Raw genomic sequence first — 26,674 nt, 5'->3', positions numbered from 1 at the left:
GAGAAAGAGAGGAAGTCAGGCAGGTTCATGAGAAGGCAAAGTAACACAGGAAAACGTGGCTGGCTCCCGTGCCAGCTATGGCTGAGCGAGAGAGGTGTGGAAGTAAGAGGAAGCGTTTCTCCCCTGGCGCTCTGACAAACATGAAGAGGCAAACATTTAAAAATGCATCCCGTTCTCAAGCCAAGGAAAACTGAAAGGCCCCTGAGAAGCTTCTTGACTGGGGGCTTATTCTCCACCTTGAATTTCGCCAGCTGGAATCCTTTTGAAGTGCAGAAATTGCCTTTAAGTGGGGAATGTGCATTGCATTACAGGGAGGGAACAAAAGCCTGCCTCGGTCTGTCCCGCTGTTCCTGGAGTTTCCAATCAGGCTTGGCTCAGGCACTATTTCTTCTCCTCACAAAGCAGGTGGCCCTGAGTGCCCTATCCACCTGGGCCAGTGCATTTCATGCCAGCCCAGGCCTCTAGCCGCAGCCTCCCAGGGAGCACCTTCTCGCCCTCATTGGCCCATGGTGGAGACACAAGTTTCAACCCAAATTTTCTAGAGGCCTGGAACTCTCCTCTCTATAAGAGACCTCGGAACTCACAGGTCCACCGCCCCCACCAACCCTTCTCTGTATACACAGAGCAGAAAAATACAGGCTGCTGCAGTCACAAAATGATTAGCCGAGGAAGGACACGGGGCTCCCAACACCCACAGCAATTCTAGAAGAACAGCCCCTAATGGATGGAGCAGAGACGTTCGTCTGAGTAAAGAGAGGCCAACAGGCAGGCACTTCCAGTAGACTACATGTGGAGTCTCCTCTCCTACATGTGGAGGCGGTCAAGTGCAGGCCCACTGGCTCAGGGGACTGCAGCCGCCACGGACTATTTGGCGTTAGGGATGTGCGGTGACTCACTTCGTAAATATTACTGAACACACTGTGCATCAGGCACCATGTCAGTGCTGTTGATTCAGAGACGAAAGACACTATCATGGAGCTTGCAGTATAGCTGGGGAGATAGACAGGTAGCAGGCAAGCATGGGGACACAGGGTGTCAGTGAGCCAGGACCCAGCAAGGGACAGATGGGAGCCAGGATGGTGGGGTGAGGGATGAGGCTTGTGGTGGGGTCGGGGGTCGGGGCGGGTAGGGCAGGGGCACATCCATGGTTAGGAGCCAAGAACTTCATGGCCCTGGTGTGGAGTTTAGAGTTTATCTTAAAGTTTGGCTGGTGGCTGGGGGAGGAGAGTCACCATTTGATTTTTAGGCTGGTAAATGTGATCAGATTTGCAATTTGGGAAGGTCACTCCAGCAGCAGGTGGAAGAATGGAAGAAAGGTAAGATTGAAGGCAAGGTGCCCACCCTGCAGCCTAGGTGACGGCATGGACCATGGGCTGGGCTTAAAAGATGTTAAGGACGTGGAACCCGTAGAGCTTGGGGGCTGTGGGGATACTGGGGAGAGGGAGAGTCCAGATGACCCTCAGGTTTCTGTGATGGGCAGGCGAGTGGGTAACAATGAGGTTGAGTATATAATTTCTCATCTAAGACAGGACCCTTTTGAGACTAAAGGGGGGTGCTGTTAATAGTTATGCCAGGACAATGTGTGTCATTGGGCACGGCACTGGCAAGCTGGGGTATATGTTAACTCTAATAACGGTGCCTTCACCAAGAAGGGGACACAGAGAAGCACTGGGATTTTTACAGGGATGGCAGCCATTGGCACCGACTTCTGCACAGAAACCCATAGAGTTTGAGGAGGCTGTAGCATCCAGAGGTAGCTGCCCGAGAGGCAGGTCTGCCATCTGACTCCAGAAGAGAAGGCAGGGCTGGGCACCTGGGTCTGCATCCTCAGTGTTCCAGCAGGGGTGGACTCTGAGAGGAGGACAGGTTTACCTGTGGGTAGGCTCTGCTATGCTCAACAGCAGCCAGCCAGAGAGGTTGGGTGAGGCCACAGGAAACGCACGCACTGACTTACCCCAGCAAGCCACTGGTTACCCGTGTGAGGGGACCAAGGAGTGAATGAGGAGTGGATCCCATGGAGTAGGCTACTCACACCACCGCTTTGCCAGGGGAGAAGAGATGCCTGCGAATATTTAAATGCTGGCAGGGGCTGGGCACAGTGGCACATACTGGGCACAGTATGTGTTCAGTAATATTTATGAAGTGGGTCACATCTCTAATCCCAGCACTTTGGGAGCCCAAGACAGGAGGAAATGCTTGAGGTCAGGAGTTAGAGACCCCATCTCTACAAAAAAATGAAGTTAACCAGGCCTCATGGTGGTTGATGCCTGTAATCCCAGCACTTTGGGAGGCTGAGGTGGGCAGATCACTTGAAGTCAGGAGATCAGCCTGGCCAACATGGTGAAACCCCATTTCTACTAAAAATACAAAACTTAGCTGGGTGTGGTGGCACATGCCTGTAATCCCAGGTACTTGGGAGGCTGAGATAGGAGAATCACTTGAACCCAGGAGGCAGAGGTTGCAGTGAGCCTAGATCGCGCCACTATACTCCAGCCTGGGCAACAGAGCAAGACTCTGTCTCAAAAAAAAAAAAAAAAAAAAAGTAGCCAGGCCTGGTAGTTCACACCTGTAGTCCTAGGTACTGGGGAGGCTAAGGTGGGAAAATCACTTGAACCCAGGAGTTCAAGGCTGCAGTAGGTTAAGGAGCTATGATTGTGCCACTGCACTTCAGCCTGGGCAACAGAGCAAGACCCCAACTCTAAATAAATAAGTAAATTCTGGCAGGAAGGAGCCAATAAAAGGGCAATGTCAAAATACAGCAGAAGGAGGGGTTGAGGGGTCGACTGGAAATGCTCATTCCAAGGTGATAAACGGTGTGGATGGTGGGAATTAGGAGGATATTTAAAAGGGTGTCCAGCTCCTTTGGAGCCAATGGGACCTGGCCACTGACTGGAAGTCAGGGGTGGGAGGTGCAGGAGATGCTTCTGAGGGAAGAGGAGGAGGAAGGGGATAGTGGGCAGGAGGGATGCAGGTGTGGCCGCAGGGGCTGGAGGGGGCTGCCCTATGCTGGCCCTGGGAGCTGGAGCTCAGTCAGCCGAGCCCCTACTGCAGGGGGAAGAGGCAATGTCATGAAATTGCAGGGTGGAAGGACTTTGGGGCAGAGCGTGGGGAATGATGATGTCACGGACATTGCAGAAGAAGTAAAGGTGCACAGAGGAGAGAGGTGCAGGGAAGAGGCAGGAATGGGGAGCAGGAGTCACCAGGCTCCACTGCTGGGAGAGGCTGCATGGGGCCAGGCTGGGGAAGAGCCACTGGATCTGGATCATTCCAGGACTGCGGGCTGGGAGCAGAAGGTAAAGTCAGGACAGGGTAAGGGGCCACCCTAGGGAGATCACCAGTGCATCAGGTGAGGGTTTAGGGAAGAATTCATGAGATGCCACTGTATTTGGTGCCGAGCACCTAACTGGAGTTTCACGGATGGGATCAGTTGTCACTACCATAGAAAGAGATGGATTTGTAGTCTGAAGGACAGAAGACACAGAAGAAGAGTTGGACTTTCCAAGGTTCCGGGAGACCTGTGTGTGTTTGAGGCCCAGAGGCAGAGGGGACAGGAGGCCGCTGAGCTTGTAAATGAAGGGCTCAGGTGCTAACAGGCAGAGCCAGGTCTGGGAAGGCAGGTGAGGAGGGCGCCCAGCACCCAGGCAAGGACGAATCAGGTCATTTTATCCTTTGTCCCTGGCTCCTTCAGTGCAAGTAGTCAGAGTGCTAACATCACTCAGCTGTGTCCCACTCTAGCCCAGGTCCCCAGCCAGGTCATCCGGGGCTCCTCTGGGTGCAACTGGACTGGGTGAAAGGGGAGTGAGGATTGTCAGCATTTCTAACCTTTGCAGTTAGATGTTCAGGTTGCAAAGACACTTCCTATGCAGGACTTCACAGGACAGATCCTCCTAGCAACATGGGGAGATGGACAGAGCGGGGATTATCCCCTTGATGACAGATGAGGGCGCTGCCCAGGGTCACACTTGCCAAACCTGGGAAGTGGGAGAACCAGCCCCGGATGGCAGCTTCCCTGGCTTGCAGTCAACTACCTTTCACCTATGTAATTTTGCCTCCAGAATCCCCCGGTTCCTGAAAACAGGCCTGTAATGTTGACAGTGGACAGGGGGTGTCATTCAGTCATTCATGTATTCACTGGAGCAGATCCGGATGGAGCTCCACTCTCTGCCCCTCTGCCAGGTGCTGTTCCGGGAGTGAGGGATACACACAGAACGCATCCCTGCCCTGCCTGTGACGGGCATCTTGCAATAGTGAGAATGTCCATTGTTGTTGTTATTACTTGTCTGTTAAACACTTAATGGCTGAGGGGAAACCGTAACAGAACGGCCACGTGCTCCGGCGACTGTCTTACTCAGGGCGGCTTCATTAGCAGGATTCCCAGTCTTGATCTTCACTCCCAGGGCTCCTTATCCTGGTGGCCTTCTCTGTCACTCCAGAACTTCCTGTCAGACCTGAACCTGCCCCCAGCAGCTTTTAATCAAACAGCGCCCCCCCCCCCCCACCCAATCCGCCACCCCCAGTCCGATGGATCTTGCCGGCAGCTCAGGCAGGCAGGGTGCACGCTCAGCGATTGGGCCGCTGACATCCACTGAAAGCTCCCAGCCAAGTGCTGGGGAAACAGGTTCCAGATGTTTCTCAGATCAAATACTGCTTCTTTGAAAAAAACTGTGTGGGCTGATCTACCAAGGGGGCACATGGGACCTGAAAGGAGCACTCAATGGGTTTGCATCCTGGGTTGTTTTTTTGTTTGTTTGTTTTAAAGGCATTGAACAAGCATCAGTGTAGGGCTCTTCACATGTTTGGGATCTGTTCACAGCGGTATGTTGGGAGTGTCAGCAAAGGCTTCTTGGATTTTAAAATAGCTGCCGGCCTTTGTGGGAGCCATTTAGAAGGAAGAGCATTTTGAATGCTACAGGGACTTGTTGCCTGCTCTCACTGGTGAAAGAAGGTTGTGGCCTAAAGGGGAGTTTTGAGAAAGGTTTTGCAGATTTTTAGAAGAGCAGTATCATGTGTTATTTGTTAAAACTTGCCGGCTTGTGGGTGAGGGGTGGAGAGAAGGAGGTGGGTGGAGCTCCCAGCTCTGCTGTGGGGAGCTGCTGCTGGGAAGAGGTGCCCACTGCAGTCCAAAACCCCCACTGCCTGGTGGGGAGGTGAGAACTGCCAGAGGAGGGGGCTGCAGCAGCCGCTGGGGGCTGGGCTGGCAGGGGCAGTTGTCATAGGATCCCGACTTTGAGGGCATCTCTCATTCTTCCAGGGACCAGCGCACCCCTGACATGTTGGTCTTGTACTCGCAGAGTCCACTAGACCCCAGTCATGGCCATGTGGGTGTCATGGCAGGCAGAGCAGGTATTAACGTCTCTGTTTTACAGGAGAGGAAACAACAGATAAGGGAAAATTATTTATTTATTTTTAATAGACTTTATGTTTTAGAGCAGTCTTAGGTTCACAGCAAAATTGAACAGATGGTGCAGAGAATTCCCATGTACCCCTGCCCCCACACAGGCACAGCCTCCCCTACCCTCAGCTCCCCCCACCAGAGCGGTGCATTTGTTCTACTCAACGAACCTACGCTGATACATCAGTATCACCCAAATCCATAGTTCACATTAGGGCTCACTCTTGGTGTCACACATTCTGTGGGTTTCTACAAATGCGTGATGGCATCATAGTATCATACAGAGTAGTTTCATTGCCCTGAAAATCCTCCGTGCTTCACCTATTCATGCCTCCCTCTAACCTCTGGCAACCACTGGTCTTTTCACTGTCTCCGTAGTTTTGCCTTCTCCAGAATGTTGTAAAGTTGGAATCATACAATATGTAGTCTTTTCAAATTAATAGAGAGCCAGGCCTCCTGACTTCCACCCAGGCCTCCTGACTTCCGTTCCAGCACCTTCTTCACTATACAAGGGTTCTGTAACCCTGTCCATCTTTACCAAGCCATTGGGCAGTTGCCCTGGGGCTAAGCTTCTCTTCTGAGAATTGTTGTTCCTTCACTGGGTGTTTCTAGCAAGGATTCCAGGTGGATGGAGAACTGCCTACCTCTGCCCCTGGTATTACCTTCAGGGTTCTCACCATTCATTTTCTTGTTTGTCTCTCCAATGAGAACATAAACTTCTTGAGGGCAGAGACCTCTGTATGCTTGGGAGACCAGCAAGAAAATAGGCAGATCCCACGCAGGGAGATGCGTGCCGTTATATGGAGCAAGTGCGGGATGCTGGGGGCTTGGTCTCTTGCTAACAACGGGGTAAGCTGTACAATTTTCAAAACACTTTCCCTATCATGATAGTCCTTTTTATTTGTAGCACGTCAGTGCTGTCATTTCACATTCCTCATCTCCAGTTACTCCTGAGAGGTGGGTCAGGCAGGTGTTGATCCCTGTCTGTGATGAGAAACCCACAGCCCTTAGAGATAAAATGACTCTCTCAAGATCAGCAGGAGAGCCCAGCTGGGCTGGCTCCCAACCTGGCACCCATCGGCGTGCTGCCTCAGTACCTCGTTTGAGCCTCCTCACAACCTGGCGGACATTAGTTTGCTCTAAAGTACAGATGTATTACGTGGCGTGGTGAGACTAGAGCCTGGATCCCCTGGCTGTAGCCTTTTTCCCACCCACTCCAGCCCCCTGGTCCCCAGTGTTTACTACATGGCGATATTTGCTGGCCATTCTCCACGTGGCCAGGCTCTGCGCTAAGCACTTTATGAACAGTATCAGACTTAAGCCTTGCAGCTACCCAGCACAGAAGGCATGAGTGCCCTTATTTCACAGATGAGGAAACTGAGGCACAGAAAGATTCCCACTGCTCATGAGCAACAGAGTCAGGATTTGAACGCAGGTCTGTGTAGCCTCCAGAGCTCCTGCCCCTAACCACTCCATAGTACTGCTTCTGGTGGGTGGAGAGCAACCTGCAGTACACCCCAAACGTCCTGAGGTGTTTCCAGGGACTGCTCTAGGCCCTGGGAAGAAGCCAGCCACCTAAGCCAATACAGGGAAGGAGTGGGTTGTGAGACTCCTCTGGTTCTGTCACCTCCCTTTACAAATGGTTTCATGGTGGCCTGGCAGTATCAAGTGATTCAGCCGAGGAAATTACGTGGGGGTACAGTGGTGTGCACAAATCAGGGACCCTCATTTCTTTACTGCGGGTTAGGTCTGCACTGCTAACCCGACATTGAGTCAGAAGAAGCCATTACACATTCGAACTCCCAGGTGCTGGCAATGCAGAGGGTTTGTGCCATGGCCCAGGTGTAGAGCCGCAGAGGATGGGGTAGGGAGAAGGACCCTGGACCCACGTCTTAGGTGTGGCTCCCCAGGCCTTGCTGGTGGGTAGGCGGAGATCGCCCTCTATCTCCCGGGGCTGCAATGGGAAGAGCCGACACCAGGGGGAGATAGGTGACCGTTATCCTACCCCAGGAACCTGTGAGCTGGCTGAGTGGCTGGGGCCACCAATGCAGGAAGGCATTGCAGAGGGCAGGTCACCCAGGAGTGAAAAAAATAGAGGATCCCTGATTTGGGTCGGGTGGGTTCACCTCTCTCTGCAACCCCTGCCCTATCTCTCTTTGCCACTTGGTTGTGGAAATGCCCTTCTGCCATTAAAATGCAAGTATCTCCAGGATGCAAAGCTTTAAACCTCGACCGCTAACTGGAAGTGCCTTCCAGGGTCAAGCCCCTAGTTACCTGGGTGGGATGGTCATTTGCAAGAAAAGAAGGCCCAGCACTGAGCGTGCCTCTCACACCTCGCCCTGGATTGAAAAGATTTTAAAAATTGCACTGTCAGTCCCCTATTCATCTGCACTTTCCCCTCCCCTCAGGCTTCCTGAGTACGAATACCTAGCAGGAACATGAATTGTTGCCTCTCAGAGCTGCCTTCCTTGGCCTGTGGAACACTTGGAGCCCAAGGGGTGAGTTTGAGAAGTGCCAAGGCCCCTGGCTTTGCACAGACCTGAGTTTAGATCCTAGCGCTGTTGCTTGCAGCTTGTGACCTTGGGCAAGTTACTTCCTCACTCTGCGATTCCTTTTCCTCACCTTAAAATGGGTGGAATATCCATTTCAGGGGTGAGAGCCAGTGGTCAATCCTCAGTCCTAATCTTTCTTGACCCATCAGCAGCATTTTACTGAGTGGGTCACTGCCTCTTCCTAGACAGGTTTTTGTTTTTGTTTTTTTTTTCCCTTGGCCTCCATGACCCACACTCTCTGGACTAACTTTCACTCTTTCTGACTCTCACTTCGATGTCTCTTTTTCTCCTTTCTTGTTCCCAACTTCTTCTGCCGGGTGGTCTCATCCAATGCCATGACTTTAAATTTCATCCACATAACAACGATTTCCTGCTCACATGCATTCGTGGTGTCTGATAAGCCCCTCAAATGAAACATGGCCAGCCCCAAGTACCCAGTCACCACTCCCAACCCCAGCCTGCCCCAGCCTGCTCCATCTTCAGTCTTGCCCCATCTTGGTCAAGAGCAACTTCAGTCTTCTAGCTGTGCAGGCTGGACATGTTGGAGTCATCAGTATCTCTTTTTTTTTTTTTTTTTTTTTTTGAGACAGGGTCCCACTCTGTCACCCATGCAGGAGTGCAGTAGCACAATCTTGGCTCACCGCAACTTTCTTTCTCTCTCACCATGCAGCCAAAGCACCAGGAAACTATATCCAGAGCTGACCACCTCTCTCATCCACCGTCAGCACTCTGGCCAGGGTCACCATCCTCCCAACCTGGGTCATTGCAACAGCCTCCTAACCCATCTCCCTGCCACCACCTCTGCCTGCCTCAACGCCCAGCATACTCTCAGCCAGGCAGTCAGAGTGAGCCTTTACATCTGCAGGTCAGACCAGCTCAGCCTCTGCTCAAAATCCTTCGATTCCTCCCCATTTCACCAGAGTGAGAGCCAAAGTGCTGACAGTGGTTTCCCAGACCTGGTGTGAGCCAGCCCATCACCTCTTCACTTCTCTGACCTCAACTACTAACTTCTCATTGGCTCCCTTGCTTACCTCACTCCTTCCTTTCTCTCTCTCTCTCTTTTTCTCTCTTTTTTCTTTCTTTTGAGATGGAGCCTCATTCTTTCACCCAGGCTGGAGTGCAGTGGCATGATCTCGACTCACTGCAACTTCTGCCTCCCGGGTTCAAGTGATTCTCCTGTCTCAACCTCCCAAGCAGCTGGGACTACAGGTGTGCACCACCACACCTGGCTAATTTTTATATTTTTAGTAAAGACAGGGTTTCACCATGTTGGCCAGGCTGCTAATTTTTATATTTTTAGTAAAGACAGGGTTTCACCATGTTGGCCAGGCTGGTCTTGAACTCCTGGCCTCGGAGTGATCTGCTCGCCTTGGCCTGCCAAAGTGCTGGGATTACAGGCATGAGCTGTCGTGCCCAGCCTCCTTTCTGTTTCTTGACTGCATGGGGCATGCTTTATAGGGCCTTTGCACTAGGATGGTATCTGCCTGCATCCCTCCTCCCACTCATAGCTTCATAACTCATGTCTTCTTCTCCTTCAAAGCTTTGCTTAAGGGTTACCTTCCAAGGAGGCCTTCCAGATCCCCTAGCTCTGACAGCCCAGAGACCTCTTATCCCTCCTAACTTCTTTCCTTCGTGTTCACCTTCTAACCTTCACCACTTTCCTTCACCACCTTCTAACTTACATATCATTTTTTCTTTTTTTTAGGTTTTTTGCTTGTTCATTTTATCTATTCTCACCCCCACCACACAGCTGGAATGTAAGCTCCATGAGGGCAGGAATCTTTGTCTGGTTTATTCGCTGGTGCATACCAAGCATTCGAACAGTCTCAGTCACATGGTAGGCACTTAGTAAATATTTGTTGAACAAATGTTATTATATGAAGATGACAAGAGATCATGTATGTCAACCTGTCAATGCCAAACTCCAGAAGAATTTGGTAGATGAGGATGATGGTGGTGATGGTGATGGACAGTCATCTCAGCCACCCGTGTGACTAGTGCAGCCTTGCAACATGACAGTCGAGGCAAGGCAGTGGCCAGTGGATGTGGGACTCAAGACAGAGGGGTTTTTCGTTTGTTTGTTTTTTTAAAGATTTAAGGAGAGAGAAAGAGGAGAGGGAGATTTGAAGGAAATACTTTATCCCTGGTTGAAGAGGAATACATTACAAGGCTGGACACATGGCTATGCAGATAGTAGATGCTCAGTAAACCTGTGCGGTGAATGCACAAATCCCTTGCAGAACTGACTTGGCAAACTGGCCAAGCAGCCTTAGTGAGAAGTTTGAAGGCTGGATTGAAATAGGGATGCAGGAAGGCACACTCTCCCGAGGCTGGACAGAGGAGGCAGCCTGCAATGTCCTCTGCCTGGACAGTGTCTTAATGTAACACCCTCTGTTCAGCATCACCCCCTCCCACCTGGTACTTCTGTGTCTAGGGTCCCTGGAGAGTGAGGGGTGGGGGTAGGCTGAAGTGAAGACCTGCATCTCTGGAGAGCCCCAGGTTCCTCCACCTCCATAGCATTTCTCCTTCATGAAAACCTGGTGTTTGGGGATATGCAATGTCAGCGGCTGCCTCAAACTCTTCATCTTGCAAATAGAGTGATGGGTAATTTCAGGTTTGGAACTGGATTCCTTGATTTCTAACGTGCTAAGAGTGAAGCAACTTGCCAGCTTTCCATACATCTGGCGCTCCCATCCTCCACCGCCCCCACCTCAGATGGGAAACAGGGCCACGTGAGGTGTACCTTTTTCAGTATGTAATTGTGGAACAGCTATTTCCTCCTCCTCGTTCATCTTTTCCATTCACCAGCAACATCCCAGGGCCCCGTGGAGAGGAAACTGCCAGGCTGAGACCTGTGAGGCGGGAGCAGCAGGCAGGTCAGGTCCTGCGTCTCCTTGGCCACCGCCTCTGACCTGTCCAGGCAGGCTCCTGCCTCCGGACCCCTAGAGAAGCGAAGGTCAGTCCTTGCCTCTACCTGAAGCCCATGTGGCTTAGAGCAGCAGACAGAAAACCGAACTCACACAGCCACAAAATAACTAGAACAACAACATTCAAGTAAATACATAGCTGATCTCAGGAGAGAAAAGGTCTGCCTAGGTATAAAGTCAAAGGACAAAGGGATAAAAAGGAAGAGGGATGTGAATTACAACAACATTTGAAACTCTGCACTTTAATTGCCATAAATAAAATAAAAGCCCCATGACAAACTGAGAGAACATAAGTGCCACAAATATGCAAAGCATTATTATCTTTATGCATAAAGGGCTCTTATAGATCAGCAAGAAAAAGATGAATACCCTATTTTTTTTTTTTAAAAAAAAAGGATGTTAATGGGTGATTATAGAAAGAAGAAAGTTCATTAAAAATATGGGGGAAGTTCCATTCCATTTACAATGTAAAAAATGTGATTTTAGAAAATAGTATATAACTTTATTTAAAAATCAACTAAATGACAGTTTGTGTTCTTTTCTTAAAAGAGTATACACCGCAGGCAAAAGTACAAATTGCTTCAACTTTTCTAGATGAATGTGATGATTCAGTAATGCCTATCAAAGTCATTAGCATGTCCATTGTGTTTGAGCAGTAATTTTAGCTCTAGGAATTTATTCTAATCTGATTACTTAATCAGAGAAACACAAAAATTTATGTAAAAGGATGTTCATTGTAGTGTTATTTAAAATAGCGGGAAAGGAAAGAAAATCGTCTTAAATGTTCAACAATAGATTGGTTAAATAAAGTGTGCTCTATCCATATGAAAAAGTACCATATAGCCATTAAAAAGCATGGTCTTGAAGAATATTTAAGGCCATTGGAAGATCTCACAATATATTTTTAAGCGAAGGAAGCCAAATGATAAAATAGCCATTTAACAATAGTTCCAATTTTCAAAAATTATATCTTTTATGCATGCAAAAATAAAAAACTAGGCGAACGGAGAATATATCAAAATGTTAACGTTGGATCTCCTTGAGTGTTGAGACTAAGGGTGATTTTTATTTTCTCCTTTACACTTGTCTGTAATTTCCATATGTTCTCCAATGAATGTGTATTACTTTAATAAGAAGGAAAAAATGCTATGGGGGACGGGGGGTGAACGCTAAGAGGAAAAGGCTTCAGCTACCCAAATGGTCTGAGTGCTGGTTGCTGTGGAAACTGTAACTTTGAATTGCCCAACTTTTTGTGAATTACTTTCCTGCCCTGCAGGGTTAATGCTGGTGCTGGATTCAGCATCATCCAGGCGTGGGCACAGGTCTAGGGGTGGTAAAAACTGAGGGACTCTGCCTCCAGCCAAGGTCCACGAAGAAGCTCCCTCAGCCTTATCCTGGCTCCTTCTCCTCTTCCAGGTACGGAGAGCCCTGGGGTCCCTCAGCAGATACTGAGGCACAAGCTGCCTTGTGTGCAGATCAGCCAGGGAGCCGGGAAGCAGCCTGCTGCTTCTCTAAGCAAGGTTCCCCCAGCCTCCGTGGAGTATTTGATGTTTCTCATTAATCAGCCTTGCCCCACTCTCAGCCTGGCATCTAAAAATAGGGTCTCAGTCACAGTGGCAGGAGGCAGGGCAAGCAGCTTTAGTTTTCTTTTTGTGATGATGAACAAAGACAGGAACTCAACTGAGTCCAGGGGCAGGTCACTGAAGTTGGGCATCTGAGCAAAAGTCCCACTCCCAGCTGGAGCCTTGACCATTGGCTCTGTCTTGCCTGCCTGCTCTTTGCCATGGGAGAGCAATATCTGCCTTGAAGGAGGTCAAAGAGGATGCCCTGGAAGTGGAGAGGCTGGGTACCAGGTAACCCTGGCCCAGTTGCAAGGGCACTTTCCTATGCCTATTCTGGGAGGATGGATATCTTGCTGCCATTTGCGAATGCTTCTCGGAGCTCTAGGGTGTAGAGAACGGGTTGATTTATAGATGGAGGCAGCTACAAGTTGGAATTTTAAAAAGCAATGTGTCCTTTGAGCAGGAGCCCGGGCTGGGGGCTTTGCAGGCTGTTGCTTTGTCCCAGGGACCAGATGGAACTTGTTTTTCTGCACACTTGGGGGTTTAACCCTTCACGCACTCCCTCCCCTGCAGCCCCATTCAGGAACTGCTGCCTCTGGGGGTGAGGAGAGAGACTCCACACATTTGAACCTCAGTCGCGTTTCTTAGAAATGCCTCATCTTTCAATCCCCTGCCTTTGCCCAATTATTTTGTTTTATTTGGCACACACTGACATGTGCCAGACACTGTTCTAAGTGCTTCAGAAATATTAGCTCATTTACTCTTCACAACCATCATTATCCCCGTTTTATAGATGAGAAAACTGAGGTACACATAGGTTAAGCAACTTGTCCAAGGTCACACAGTTCATGAGTGATGAAGCCAGGATTTCAACGCCAGCTGTCTGTTTCCCAACTTTACTCACAACATCATGGCTGGCTCTCAAATAACAGGTAAATGAGTCCTGCTCTCAACATTTCGGGGTTTCTGGGGTGATTCTTCTTGCTTAAGCTGTGGGAGTAGAAGGCTATCAGAGCAAGATGGAATCCAGGTTTCAGGTTGTACCTGAAATACCACAGCCATCGTTTCAGGCCCGTCAGGCTATTACAAGGCCCTCCTATTTATGAGGTCCCTGCGGTGTAATGAGAAAGGTCCAAGGTTCAACGCTCACCTCCACCCCACTCCCCTACCCCTACAGCGTGTGGGAACGCAAGGCTATGCTGCAGGATCTGGGATCCCTGAGTTTGGAGCTTCTGTTCTCCTGGAAAAGTTCCAGGTATGGCCAATGCATTTTCCCTCCAGTAGGGGTCCTGGGACCTGCCTTTTGACAAACTCCCTTGATTTTTTTTGTAGCAGAACCCTCAGGGCTCTTTGATCCTCTGTGACATGTTGGAAACTTAACTCCTCCTGGGCAGAAGCTGTTTCTGACCCTGGGGAAGTTTGCAGAGACAGGAGCTGGACAGAGACCAGAGCTGAGATCTCAGCATTCACCGGGCCCGGGGCTGATGACAGAGCCGAGGCTAGAGTCCAGGTGTCCAGGCCACCCAGGCTGTGCAGGAGGGAGAGGTCGCCTGGGGAGAGGCTAACCAGGCATCAAATCCTACATGAAGCAACATGGGGCTTGTCATATCCTCACCAAGGTCTCATGGACACATGAGAGCACCCTATCTGCCTCATGCCATAAGGCTACCAGGTGATCCAGGGAACTTGGTGTGGTCCATTACGGACATGACATGGGGGTTGGAGTTAGGACGTAGGATTTTAAAATTTATGTAGGTTTTGTTTTTGTTTTTTTGAGACAGAGTTTCGCTCTTGTCATCCAGGCTGGAGTGCGATGGGGCGAACTCAGCTCACCGCAACCTCCACCTCCCAGGTTCAAGCAATTATCCTGCCTCAGCCTCCTAAGTAGCTGGGATTACAGGCGTGCGCCACCACGCCCGGCTAATTTTTGTATTTTTAGTAATTTTTGTATTTTTAGGGGTTTGTCCATGTTGGTAAGGCTGGTCTCAAACTCCTAACCTCAGGTGATCCACCCGCCTCAGCCTCCCAAAGTGCTGGGATTACAGGCATGAGCCACTGCGTCCGGCTAAAATTTACGTAGGTTTTTAAAATTAAAAATGGCAATGCAGTAAAGCCGCACTTGGGGATGAGCTGTTCTTTCTAAGCTCATCTTCTGGATAGCTGACTCTGGCGCATTCATGTACTCAAACTTCTTATTTGAATCATTTGTAATGGCAGTCTTTCTAAAACATGACACATGGCCATGTCTTCTTAAACAGAGTCTAATGAACGTGATTTAACCTTTGTTAAATGATGCAGTGTCATCATTGTAAACATCTGTCACAGAACGGTGCCCTCGCTAAGTACAAGTATTTCTTTTCAACAGTGGCCGGAGTTACTGACTTGTATTCTCACCACGGTTCTGTCAGCGTGCTCCTACACAGCCTGCAAATCCCCCAGCCCAGGATCCTTTGAGTAGGTTTGGCCTTGCCCTGGAGAGGAGGTTGCCCTAATTCTCAATCATCTATGACAGGGAATTAGAACTCTGGAGGTTGCCTTAGTCGAGCTGCACGGTGTGGAGAGTGGGTAGGCAGTATTAAAGATGACTTTAGGTGGACCAGGAGGGGCTACGTCCCTCCCCAGAGGTTAGAAGCTGAAGATCAACACAACACACTCCCTGCAGGACCGACCCTAGCTAGTTCCAAGAGGGCAGAGAGAGTCAACCTCACAACTGAATCCCCGAGGCCTAGGACTCTGCTGACACAAGACAGAGTCCCGATCCATCTTCACTCATCACGTCTATAATAAGCCAATGGTGATTTTGCACCAGATCATCTATTTCGTGTCACTGTCTTCGCTTGCTTCCCTCTTGCTGCCTACAAGTCTTCAGTGATACGTGTTGCCTCTCTCGTTTCACCAGCTGCCCCACCCAATGTGAAAATTCTTTCTCTGGAGCCAGGCCTGCCCGCGGAATATAGGTTTTATTTTACGTTCATAAGGAAGGCAGAAATTTTCTTAGTTCATGCACAGTGATATCTATGGGGACCAAGCAAATGTGTAGGGCTATTGCTTCTACACAAAACCACCCCAAACTGCTAAAATTATTTTTAAACATTTTATCATCCTCCTGTCATCTGTCACTTCTTGCTGCTGTCAAGGATGATTAGTGTCCTTATGGTCCTTCTGATGTGTGGCGGTGTGGGAAACCTGAGAGCTGACTATGTCAGAATTATGTCTAAACTAAGAGTAAATAGGCTTAGAATGAGGATGTGAGTAAAGTGCCTAGTTTTAGCCTGTGAGCCCTGTGACACATATAAAATGCCTTCTGGTGTATTTTTCACAGGTGGGGCCAGGAAATCAGCATAGGATAGACAGATCTGAGTTCTGTATCCAACTAGCTTAAGTTTCTCAACCTCTTAGGCTAGTTCTCTCATCTGTAAAAGGAAATAAGATATCTTTTTTTTTTTTTTTTTTTTTTTGGAGACAGAGTCTCACTCCATTACCCAGGCTGGAGTACTGTGGCATGATCTTGGCTCACTGCAACCTCCGCCTCCTGGGCTCAAGTGATTCTGATGCCTCAGCCTCCCAAGTAGCTGGGATTACAGGCGCCTGCAACCACGCCTGCCTAATTTTTGTATTTTTAGTAGAGACAGGGTTTCACCATGTTGGCCAGGCTGGTCTCGAACCCCTGGCCTCAAGTGATCCGTCCACCTCAGCCTCCCAAAGTGCTGGGATTACAGGCGTGAGCCACTGCGCTCGGGTCAAGATGATATCTTTGTAATGGGCACCAAGGGCATCAAAGGAGAAAATGTACTTCAAGGAACCAATTAGAGTATTTGGAGCTCTTTCCGTAGTAGGTGCTCACTAAAGTCGTCTCACACCCCTCCCCAACCCTTCCCCATTCTTAACTGTGCTGTGGGATTCGTGACCCCCGATAAGTCATTCTTACTGTGCCTTACATTTAGAGAGCCTGTCACATGTTTCCAGCCACTTAGCCTTGTCTCATGGTAGTCCTGTGGGCTTGGTGCAGTAGGTCTTCTGCTCCTCAGCTTGCAGACAAGAAAGTTGAAGCATAGATAAGGCTCTTGCCAGAGATCATGCAGGCAGGTGGTGATAGAGCCCAAACCGCAAGCCAGGTCTCCTTCTTGTTTTTCTGGAGCTTTCTTTGTGCTATGCTCCTCCCGTTGTCACTCACCTTGACTGCGGGTGAGAAGGTTAACCTCTCCACGTTCTTGATCTCCTCATGCATAACATGGGCAAATAAAACATTCCTGGTCATCCCTTCTGTCCCAGGGTTCTTAGGTGGCTCAAGTGACATAATGCCCACAAAAGCTCTTTGAAAAATGAAAAGCAGTGCACGCACGAATTCTGCGATTTCTCTGCAATATTTTGATTTCCTTTCTAGCATTGAGCAGATGAGATGCCTGGCACCCTCCTCTCTCTCCTCCTCACCCTGGCTAGGGGAAAAGTAGCCAGGAGTCATAGCCACTTTGCCGAGATGAGAGGCACCACTGCCAGGTGCTGCTCAGCAGACGCCATGGTAACGGGGTGAGTCGCAGGTTCCAGAAGCCCAGGATCAGGCTTAATAAGCAGGGTGCACCTAAAGAACCTCCCAGAACAGCATGCTAACCAACACACTTCTTTTGCCCCCTGCAAAAGCAGGTTCCTTTTCATGTGTGGCTTTTCCGAATTAATGATTTTGGAGGCTCAGCTCCCTCATGGAAGCCCTTTGGGACTCTCAGATAGGGACATGAGAGCCATTCTCTCTGCCTTTCCATGGGCCAAGGCTCCACAGACAGGAGCTGGCACTTGCCTGCAGAACTTTGGGTTGGGGAAGAGGCAATGATGGCCAAATGCCCCCCGGCAGCCCTTGGCTCCCTGAGTCTGTGTGCAGCCTGCATAGGGCAGATTTTCTACCTCCAGAGAGCTGGGCTGGCAGGGCTATATTCTTTATGTATCATCATCATTTAATCTTCCCAACAATGCTTTGAGGTAGGAACTGCTACTTCCCCCATTTTCCAGGTGAAGAAGCAGGCGTGTAGCTTGTCCCGGGTCCTAGATCGCCAGCTTCAGAGGCTGTGAATGAACCACCGTGCTGTACCGCCTGTCTGGGACAATGGACTTTAGTTAGCCAAGCCACACCTCCTTGGAGCTATCCACAGCAGGGACTAGCAAAGGGATACTGGGACTCAGTTTCTTTGCCAGGCCTAGTTTACAGGGTGGGGCCCATCCCTCTCTGCCTTCCTGAACTTCTCCCTCCTTGGCAGTAAGGGGGCCTCCTCAGGACCCAACCCCTCCAAATTCACCCCTTTATTATCCCGCAACCTGCCCTGCCCCTCAGCCTGGATTTCAACCACACATTTTCTGTTACAAGGAGTATCTCCTTTATGCCAGATCATCGAGAAGGACTTACTAACTCCAGAAGATAAAGAAAGGGACAAAGAGGAGCTAACAGCCAAGGGGCCACCTCTAGCTTTCACCTGGGCGTGCAGGGCATGAGGGGAACATTCCCTCGGGCATGAATGTCTATGGTTATCTTTCTAAACTTACCGCAAACCAGAGCTTGGAGCACTTTGATTGAGAACCTGCATATTACATTGAGCCACTGATGGCTGGCTGGGAGGATTGAGTGACCATTTTCTGTGATGGTGTCTTAGCTTGGGGTTCCATAACAAAATACCATAGACTGGGTGGGTTTGTTTTTTTTTTGTGGTGGAGTCTTCCTCTGTTGCTCAGGCTGGAGTGCAGCGGTGTGATCTCGGCTCACTGCAACCTCTGCCTTCCAGGTCCAAGCAACTCTCCCACCTCAGCCTTGCAAGTAGCTGGGATCACAGGCACCCACCACCACACCTGGCTAATTTTTGTATTTTTGGTTGAGACAGGGTTTCACCCTATTGGCCAAGCCGGTCTCAAACTCCTTGCCTCAGGTGATCCACCTGCCTCGGCTTCCCAAAGTGCTGGGATTACAGGCGTGAGCCACTGCGCCTGGCCGGCTGGGTGGCTTTAACAACAGACATTTATTTTCTCACTGTTCTGGAAGCTGGAATTATGAGATCAAGGTGCCATAAGATTCAGTTTTTGATGAGGGCTCCCTCCTTGGCTTGAAAACGGCTACCTTCTCACTGTGTCCCGATGTGGTGGAGGTTGAGAGTGAGCTCTCTGGGGTCTTTTCTTGTAGGGGTACTGATCCCATCATGAAGGCCCCACCCTCATGATCTAATCACCTCCAAAGGCCCCACCTCCAAATACCATCACACTGGGGGTTAGGGCTTCAGCATAGGAATTTTGGGAGACATGGTTCATTTCATAGCATATGGGAAAGGCTGAGGGAAGAGCAAGTTTAGGAGATGAGTACAAGATCTCAGGGCCTCTGATCTGGACATGGTGAGTGTGAGTCCAGGGAGAGATGTTAAGCATTTTTTTAATGAGTTTGATGTTTAAAGGAAACATCTGGACTGGAGATAGAAATGGTTTTGAAACTCACCTCTCCAAGCCAGTTTACTCAACTATAAAATGGAACTAATAATACCCATCTCATAGGTTTGTTGTAAGGTTTGAATAAGAAAAGCAAAATACTCGGTGGTATTTTTACACATACTAAAACCAGAGAGCTAGGTCTTAAGAGTCAAATGGCAGAGATAAGCCTGAGTAAGATGATGAAAGGGTTTGTTTTTGGTGCCTCAGTACTCCACATAGTGTGTCCTTTCCCACAGCTCTCTTCTCCTTCGACAAGCAGTATCTTCATTCTCCTCTACCTCCCCTCCTCCATCCATATCTGTGCTTCTGAACACATCACATCCCGTTGCAGTGTGGTGACTGATAGCAGCTTACAATGTGATCTGTCCCCAGGGACTTTGCATGATAGGAGTCTGAACAGTCTTAAATTTAAAGAAGATGGAAGAGGAGGAGAAGAAAAGGGGCTGTATTTTCTCAATTAGCAGAAAAAACAGATTTTACTCAATTTTGAATGTTTCTCCTATGCCTCAAAAAAATCTTTCCCACCTCTCAATGTCTACGCTAAGCCGTAGTATATTTGGATTATGTATATATATACACACACACACACACACATACACACAGATATATGTGTATATATATAACACACAAATATATATAGATAGGTATAGATATATTATCCATTTTAGATTTAGCTATATATAATATCTAAATATGTTATATATAAAAATATCCAAATATACCATATATATTTTATATATTAGAGATGAAGAGAGAGAGAAACTATCATGTACATCAGTATACACAGAGAACTAGTGAGTTAAAGGGAAGAGACACTATCTGTGGATTTTAAGGCATCATATAACAGGTGGTGACATAGTTGAGGCACCTGACACCTTCAAAATTCTGCCTTATCATAAGTTGTCACCTTGCATCCTCTGTGTAATGCTGTTTCTACCAAGGGCTGAACGAGGCATGGGAGAGTCTGTGTCACTGCTAAGCCTTAGCTTGAACAGTAATAAAGAGGCCAAGGACTGCTGGGGTAAATGAGAAATGAAATAGGTAACGTGGTTCTCCAGATACCCAGAGCCAGAAAATGCTGAATCAGAAACACAAAATGTCAGGAAAGTGAGAATAGGAGTGCACCTGAGTGAGCCTCAAGAAACCCCTAGCAGGTGAGGTGGAAGGAACCCCATCATTGGGATGAGGAGGGGAGATCAGGGAAGACTCCCCTTAGCCTGACGATGGCTCTGAGCAAACACGTTGGAGCCTGGATAATACCCCACTGAACACTGCAACTATCGGTTAAAGGAGCCATTGGAGTAAGAATTGATAGGTCAGCGGGAGCAAAACTCAACCATTCCTGATTAATTAGTATTACCATGGCCTATGTATTGCTCTAGTTCAGATCTTCATCAGATCACACTCCAGCTATGACAATGATTGTCCAAGCTCCATTCCCTGTCTCTCCTCCCAGACTAGGACATCTTCTTCTTCGGGGTTCCCACATCATTCTAGGTTCCAGTGGCACTTGTCTTACTTGATGCAAGGATGTGGGATTTGGGAACATGGTTTCATCTCTCCAACCACAATACCAGCAACTTTCAGGCAACTGTCTGATGCCACACAGCAAATCTGCCCCAGGGCAGAGGGGGCACTAGGTAGGCAGTAACTGGGAGCACGGGCAGAGAGGCTGGCATGAAGAAACCTGCCAATGGGAAGCAGGGCCAATGCCACCTAGGCTGGGTTCAAGGATGTGGCCAAAAAAGCAGAACTTCCAACAAACTTGGAAAACTAGTCAGGTTACTGAAACAGGAACTTAAGCTTCTCAGCAAATTAGACGTAACAGATGTAAACTGGAAAAATCAGTGAACTTGGAGATAGAGCAACAGAAATGATCTAAAGAAATACAAAGAGAGAAAAGAAGGCTCGGGGACAGAACAGAGCACCCAAGCATTGTGAGACAACATAAAATGGTCTAACATATGTATAGTTGGGATCTCATTAAGAAAAGAGAGCAGAGTAGAAGAACTATTTGAAGAGATAATGACCAAGAACTTGTTAAAGAAAGGCAACATACCACAAGTCCAAGATACTCAGAGAACCTTAATCAGAATTTTTTTAAAAATCCACCTAGATGTATCATGATCAAACTGCTAAAAACCAAAGATAAATTCTGAAGACAACCAAGGAAAACAGAATGCCGGCATCCCCCTCACCAAAGCATGTCTAAATGCTTGTGAAGAAAATATGTTCTCCTGGGACAGAGTGAAGGAGGGTATGTGGGGAACACATGTGTAAGCCCACCCCAACATTATTATGCCTCTCCAGGTATTAAGATTCCTTGCTTTATATCAAGGAATTTCTGTCACCTTAGCTTTATTTAGTATAGGATGCCATTCAGTTCAGGTTTCATTTCAGATAACCCACTGAGTGAACAGAACCACACCCAGATGATCCAGCCAGTACTTTGGATCCAGAATCCATATTGATCAATATGGCCCAATTGAAAATGATCTTCTTTCCTCCGTGATCAGCACCTTACTATACATTTCTCAGATTTCTGCCAATAAATATTAAAAAACAAATGGCACCTACTTTGGTGTGAAAGTCTACTGTTTCAGAATCAGACTTTGTGCTTGTCTCCCTTGGCTGTGCTGAAATCTGATTCTAGAATAGGTCAGGAGCAGCCAGGGGTGGTAAGTGTCGACCTCAGGGAGAATCAGGATTCTCTTGCAAGGCAGGACCTGGGGAAAAGGGGCAGCTTCTGCTGGAAAGGGAGGCTCAGCAGGGTCTAAGTCTCAGTTATATGAATTCAGCATCCCCATTCACAGGGTTCCATCTTTCCCAGTCAACACCCTCTCCCGTAAGAGACCTGATGAGGCTGTGAACTTAACTTAGGTTGTAATTCAACAACCTGCTGGGTCAGACTTCACTTCTGATTTCAGTTTTGTTGGCCCTGAAACTACAAACCATGGGAGATTCTTTCAGGATAGTCTTAACTGTTCCTTGCTCTTCTGATTGAGCCTTGAGCCAAGAATTTATTACTATTTTATTTTATTTTTAGAGACAGGGTCTCACTCTGTTGCCCAAGCTGGAGTGCAGTGGCATGATTATGGTTCACTGCAGCCTTGACCTCCTGGAATCAAGCAATCTTCCCACCTCAGCCTCTTGAGTAGCTGGGACTACAGGCACATGCCACTATGCTTGGAATTTTTTTTATTTATTTTTTTTATTTTTTGTAGAGACAGGGTCTTACCATGTTGCCTGGGCTGGTCTCGAACTCCTGGGCTGAAGCCATCCATCTGCCTTGGCTTCCCAAAGTGCTGGGATTATAGAGTGAGCCACTATGCATGGCTGTGCCAAGAATTTAAACCTCAAGCTTCTAACCATTTTTCTTTACTTTTCCCACTTCTGGCAGAAGAAGTCATCTTATTCCAACATCTTTATATTCATCATTCTGACATAATAATCTATCGTGCAATTCCGCCAAACTCTTATCTTCAATGGGTACTTTGTTCTAGGTAATCACACTTAATAATCAAAATTATTTTGCTACTATATGCCGCGGGCTGCCAGCGACACATTTGCTAATGGTAACCTGTGCTCTCATCTTCACTGGTTTTAAGCAATTTGATTGTGATGTGTTTGGTGTAGTTTTCTCATGTCTCTTGTGCTTGGCATTTCTTTGGTTGGGCTTCTGGGATCTGTGGGTTTACAGTTTTCATCAAATTAAGACATTTTTCAGCCATTATGTCTTCTAATATTTTTTCTAATATTCCCTAAAAGGGAATTTTAGGGACTCCAATTGCATGTATATTTGGCTACTTGAAGATGTCCCACAGCGCACTGATATGCTATTCTGGTGGTTTTTTTCAGTCTTTTTTCTCTCTGTGTTTTATTTTGAATAGTTTCTATTGCTGTGTCTTCAAGTTCACTAATATCTTATTCTGTATAGTTAACCTTCTGTTAAATCTCATCCAGTGTACTCTTCATCACAGACAATGAAATTATTATCTCTTCAAATCTGAATTGGGTCTTTAAAAATATTTTCTTTGTCTCTGGGAATATATAAGCCTTCCCCTACCTTCTTGAACATGGCATCTAGTTATAATAACTGTTTTAATATATTTGTGTACTAATTCCATTGTCTGTATCATTTCCCAGTCTATTTCAATTGATTGTCTTTTGTCCTTGTTATGGTTTCTATTTTCCTGCTTCTTTACATGTCTAGTAATTTTTTTAGGTGCCAGACATTGTGGATTTTTACTTCATTAGGTGTGAAATGTCATTGTAATCTCATAAATATTCTTGAGCTATGATCTGGCATGTGGTTAGGCTCATTGAAAGCAGTCTGATCCTTCTCAAACTTGCTTTTAAACTGTGGTAAATAGGACAAGAGCAGCGTTTTTCTAGGGCTAATTTTGCCCCACTGCTGAATACTCTCCCTGCTGCCCCAGGAATTCTGTGGCATTTTTACTCTGCCTGGTGGGAATACAAATTTATTCTCAGCCTTGTGTGAGCCCTGTAGACTTTTCCGTCTGTTTCTTTCAGGGAATTATTTCTTTGGACTCAGTTTTCTCACATGCACATGCTGATCTGTACTCAACCGAAGACTCAAAGAGGACCTTCTGCAATTTCCACAGTTCTCTCCCCGCACAGCTGCCTCTGCCTTGTGAATCATGACCACCTTAACCCCCGTGGACTTGAGCTCTATCTCCTCAACTCAAGGTGACTGTCAGGTTTCCTGGGTTCTCTCTTTCTGTACTGCTGCCTAGAAACTCTATCAGGCAGTAAGTTGGGGTGATTGTAAGACCTTCATTTGTTTCCCCTCTTTTGCTGATTACTGCCCCACACTGCCTGAAGTTCAAAATCTGGAAACCATTGTTTCATGTATTTTGTTCGGTGTTTTCATTGTTTCAGGTGGTAGGGTAAATCTGGTTCCTGATACTCTATCTTGGCTGGAACCAGAAGATCTTTACCTGTCTTCAAATCCAACCAGACAGATAACCAACCCCAAACATGAGGCTCTGTAGCCTACAACCTCTTCTACTTCCAAAACATGATGTCAGTCCGTGTTTACTTGCAGAAAATGGAAACCATACTCTAGCTTTTTTTAAGCAGAAAACTAGTTAATACAGAAAATTGTTAGATGGGCTGAGAAGTAGACTGTAGCTTAGGCCTCCAGGAATTATTCCACCAGGAATGAAGCCACCAAACTGGCCTACCAGAGGTAAGTATGGAGTTTTCGTTTTGCAAGATGAAAAGCATTATGCAGATGGATGGTGGTGATGCTACACAACAGTGTGAATGGACTTGACACTACTGAATTATACACTTAAAAACAGTTAAGATGGTAGATTTTAAATTATGTATATTATGCCATGAGTTTTAAAACAATCCATACATGTCATTTAAAAATAATTTAGAAAAGATATTACTTAGAAAACTATTCAGATATTTTAGCATTAAATAGGCTGACTACTAAAGTTTTATTTCTCACAAGTTGACTCAGTGAAGTGTGACTCTTAGTCCCTCTACTTTCTCCTTCCCTGGTTTCTTTTTTTTTTTTTTTTTTTTTTTTGAGACGGAGTCTTGCTCTTTCGCCCAGGCCGGACTGCAGTGGCTCGATCTCGGCTCACTGCAAGCTCCGCCTCCCGGGTTGACGCCATTCTCCTGCCTGAGCCTCCTGCGTAGCTGGGACTACAGGCGCCTGTCACCATACCTGACTAATTTTTTGTATTTTTAATAGAGACGGGGTTTCACCGTGTTAGCCAAGATGGTCTCGATCTCCTGACCTCATGATCCGTCCGCCTCGACCTCCCAAAGTGCTGGGATTACAGGCATGAGCCACCATGCCCGGCCCTTCCCTGGTTTCTTAAGCTGAGAAGGAGGCTGTGGTCCATGGTGGGAGGATGATGAGGAAGGGTCAGAAGACCCTGTTAGAATCCCAGCTCCATTCCTCCTCTGCTGTCTGAGGCGGGCCCACCTAAGTGGGCTTCACTAAGGGCTTTAGCTATCTCTCTGAGACTTCCCTATAAATAAATGGAACATTTGCCCACAGGACCCTGAATTTTGCATCAGGAGCTTCCCATTGTGTGCTAGAGACAGTACTATGCCTAACTGTATTGTCATCCCCACACCCAGACTCCTCCTTCCCCCAAACAGCTTTGTCTTCTGAGTGGGATGAATCACACCAGCCCAAGAGGCCAAAATGAACACTTCTTGGATTTGTTACTTGGGTTTCATTGGAGGGAGATGAGGATGTGGGAGACAGCAGGCGAGGTAGGACAGAGGGCAGGAGGAGCCTGGTTCCATGGCTCCCACCCCACCTTCTGCCCTGGCATCTTCCTATGTGTGAGCCACTTATACTTGCTTTGCCTTGACTGCCACATAAGCATTCATTCATTCATTCATTCATTCATTGATCTGGCAAGTGCATACGGAAGAAATATATAACACAGCTGACCTTTATTGGACATCTGGTATTGTGTCAAGGTCATTATGCTGCATATGTTATCCTATTTAATAAGATGGGAAGGGCCGGGAGCAGTGGCTCACGCCTGTAATCCCAGCACTTTGGGATGCTGAGGTGGGCAGATCATGAGGTCAGGGGTTCAAGACCAGCCTGGCCAACATGGTGAAACCCCATCTGTACTAAAGATACAAACAATTAGTCGGATGTGGTGGTGCACACCTGTAATCTCAGCTACTCGGGAGGCTGAGGCAGGAGAATCACTTGAACCTGGGGAGGCGGAAGTTGCAGTGAGCTGAGATTGCCCCATTGCATTCCAGCCTGGGTGACAGGGTGAGACTCCATCTCAAATAAAAAAAAAAAGGAGGGGAAGATGTTGAGGAAAGAACTTTATTCCCAAGTTACTAGTAAGGTTCAAGAAGGTAAAGTAACTTGCCTAAGACCAAGCATGCTTGCCAGTAAAAGTCAGGATTCAAACCCATGTTGTCTAATTCCAAACTCTGTGCACCACACTGCCCTGCTACCTGCCACCTGCCAGGCAGCCTCTGAACATAGTGACCTCTAGACACACTCTGTCTGGTGGACAACACAGTGTGATGTGGCAAGTGCCACTATGAAGGTGTGCCCCACAGTGCTACTGGGGCACAGAGAGGGGAAGCTGGGAGTTTGAAAGATAGGGCTAATGATACCTTCCCCATGTAAATAATGGAGAATGGAGAATGCACCAGATTTCACCCTGGGGTCTTTCCAACGCTGAAATTTGTAAGTCTATGACTTGAGGTTGCTTATTGACATAAAGTTCCTAAAATTCTAGAGAATCGCTGCCCAAAATGTGGTCCGTGGACCAGCAGCATCGGCATTCCCTGGCCACTTGTTAGAAATGTGCCATTGCGGGCCCCATCCAGACCTACTGAACTGATGTCTGCAGCTTAGTGAAAGTCTCAGACTCTTGAGTGTTCATTACTGCAGTTTCTCTCTTGGATGTTCTCTTGCCTTTCACCTTCAGCCCCTGGATTTCCTAGAGCACAATTGTTGCTGAGTCCCCAGGGGAGGAAGCTACCTCTTCTCCATCACCTATCTCCTTCCAGGGCTCTCTGTCTCTGTGCCTGTTGAGAGTGGCAAGTACTGGCTCATGTTCTCCTCACTCCTATCAAGGAGCATGAGGTCTTCCAGGTAACATCTGGTGGTGCTCAGCGGCTTGCTCAGAGACCTCAATATTGCTTGGCTCAACCAAAAATAAATTGGAAAAGAAAATTGAACATTGCATCAATTTGGAGCAAGTTTATAAATTCTGCAGCTAAGCAATACCAATAGAAAATGATAGATCGCCA

General features: G+C 47.7%; 1 protein-coding gene across 2 annotated transcripts in view; it reads left to right on the top strand.

Annotated features, from left to right (window-relative positions):
* PEBP4 (phosphatidylethanolamine binding protein 4) overlaps positions 1-26,674 on the top strand; it is a 288,342-nt gene that overhangs the window by 85,595 nt on the left and 176,073 nt on the right. The window lies entirely within an intron of this gene.

This window comes from Gorilla gorilla, chromosome 7 (genome assembly GCF_029281585.2).
Source record: "Gorilla gorilla gorilla isolate KB3781 chromosome 7, NHGRI_mGorGor1-v2.1_pri, whole genome shotgun sequence".
NCBI lineage: Eukaryota > Metazoa > Chordata > Mammalia > Primates > Hominidae > Gorilla > Gorilla gorilla.
This window is presented reverse-complemented; position numbering and strand designations above follow the sequence as displayed.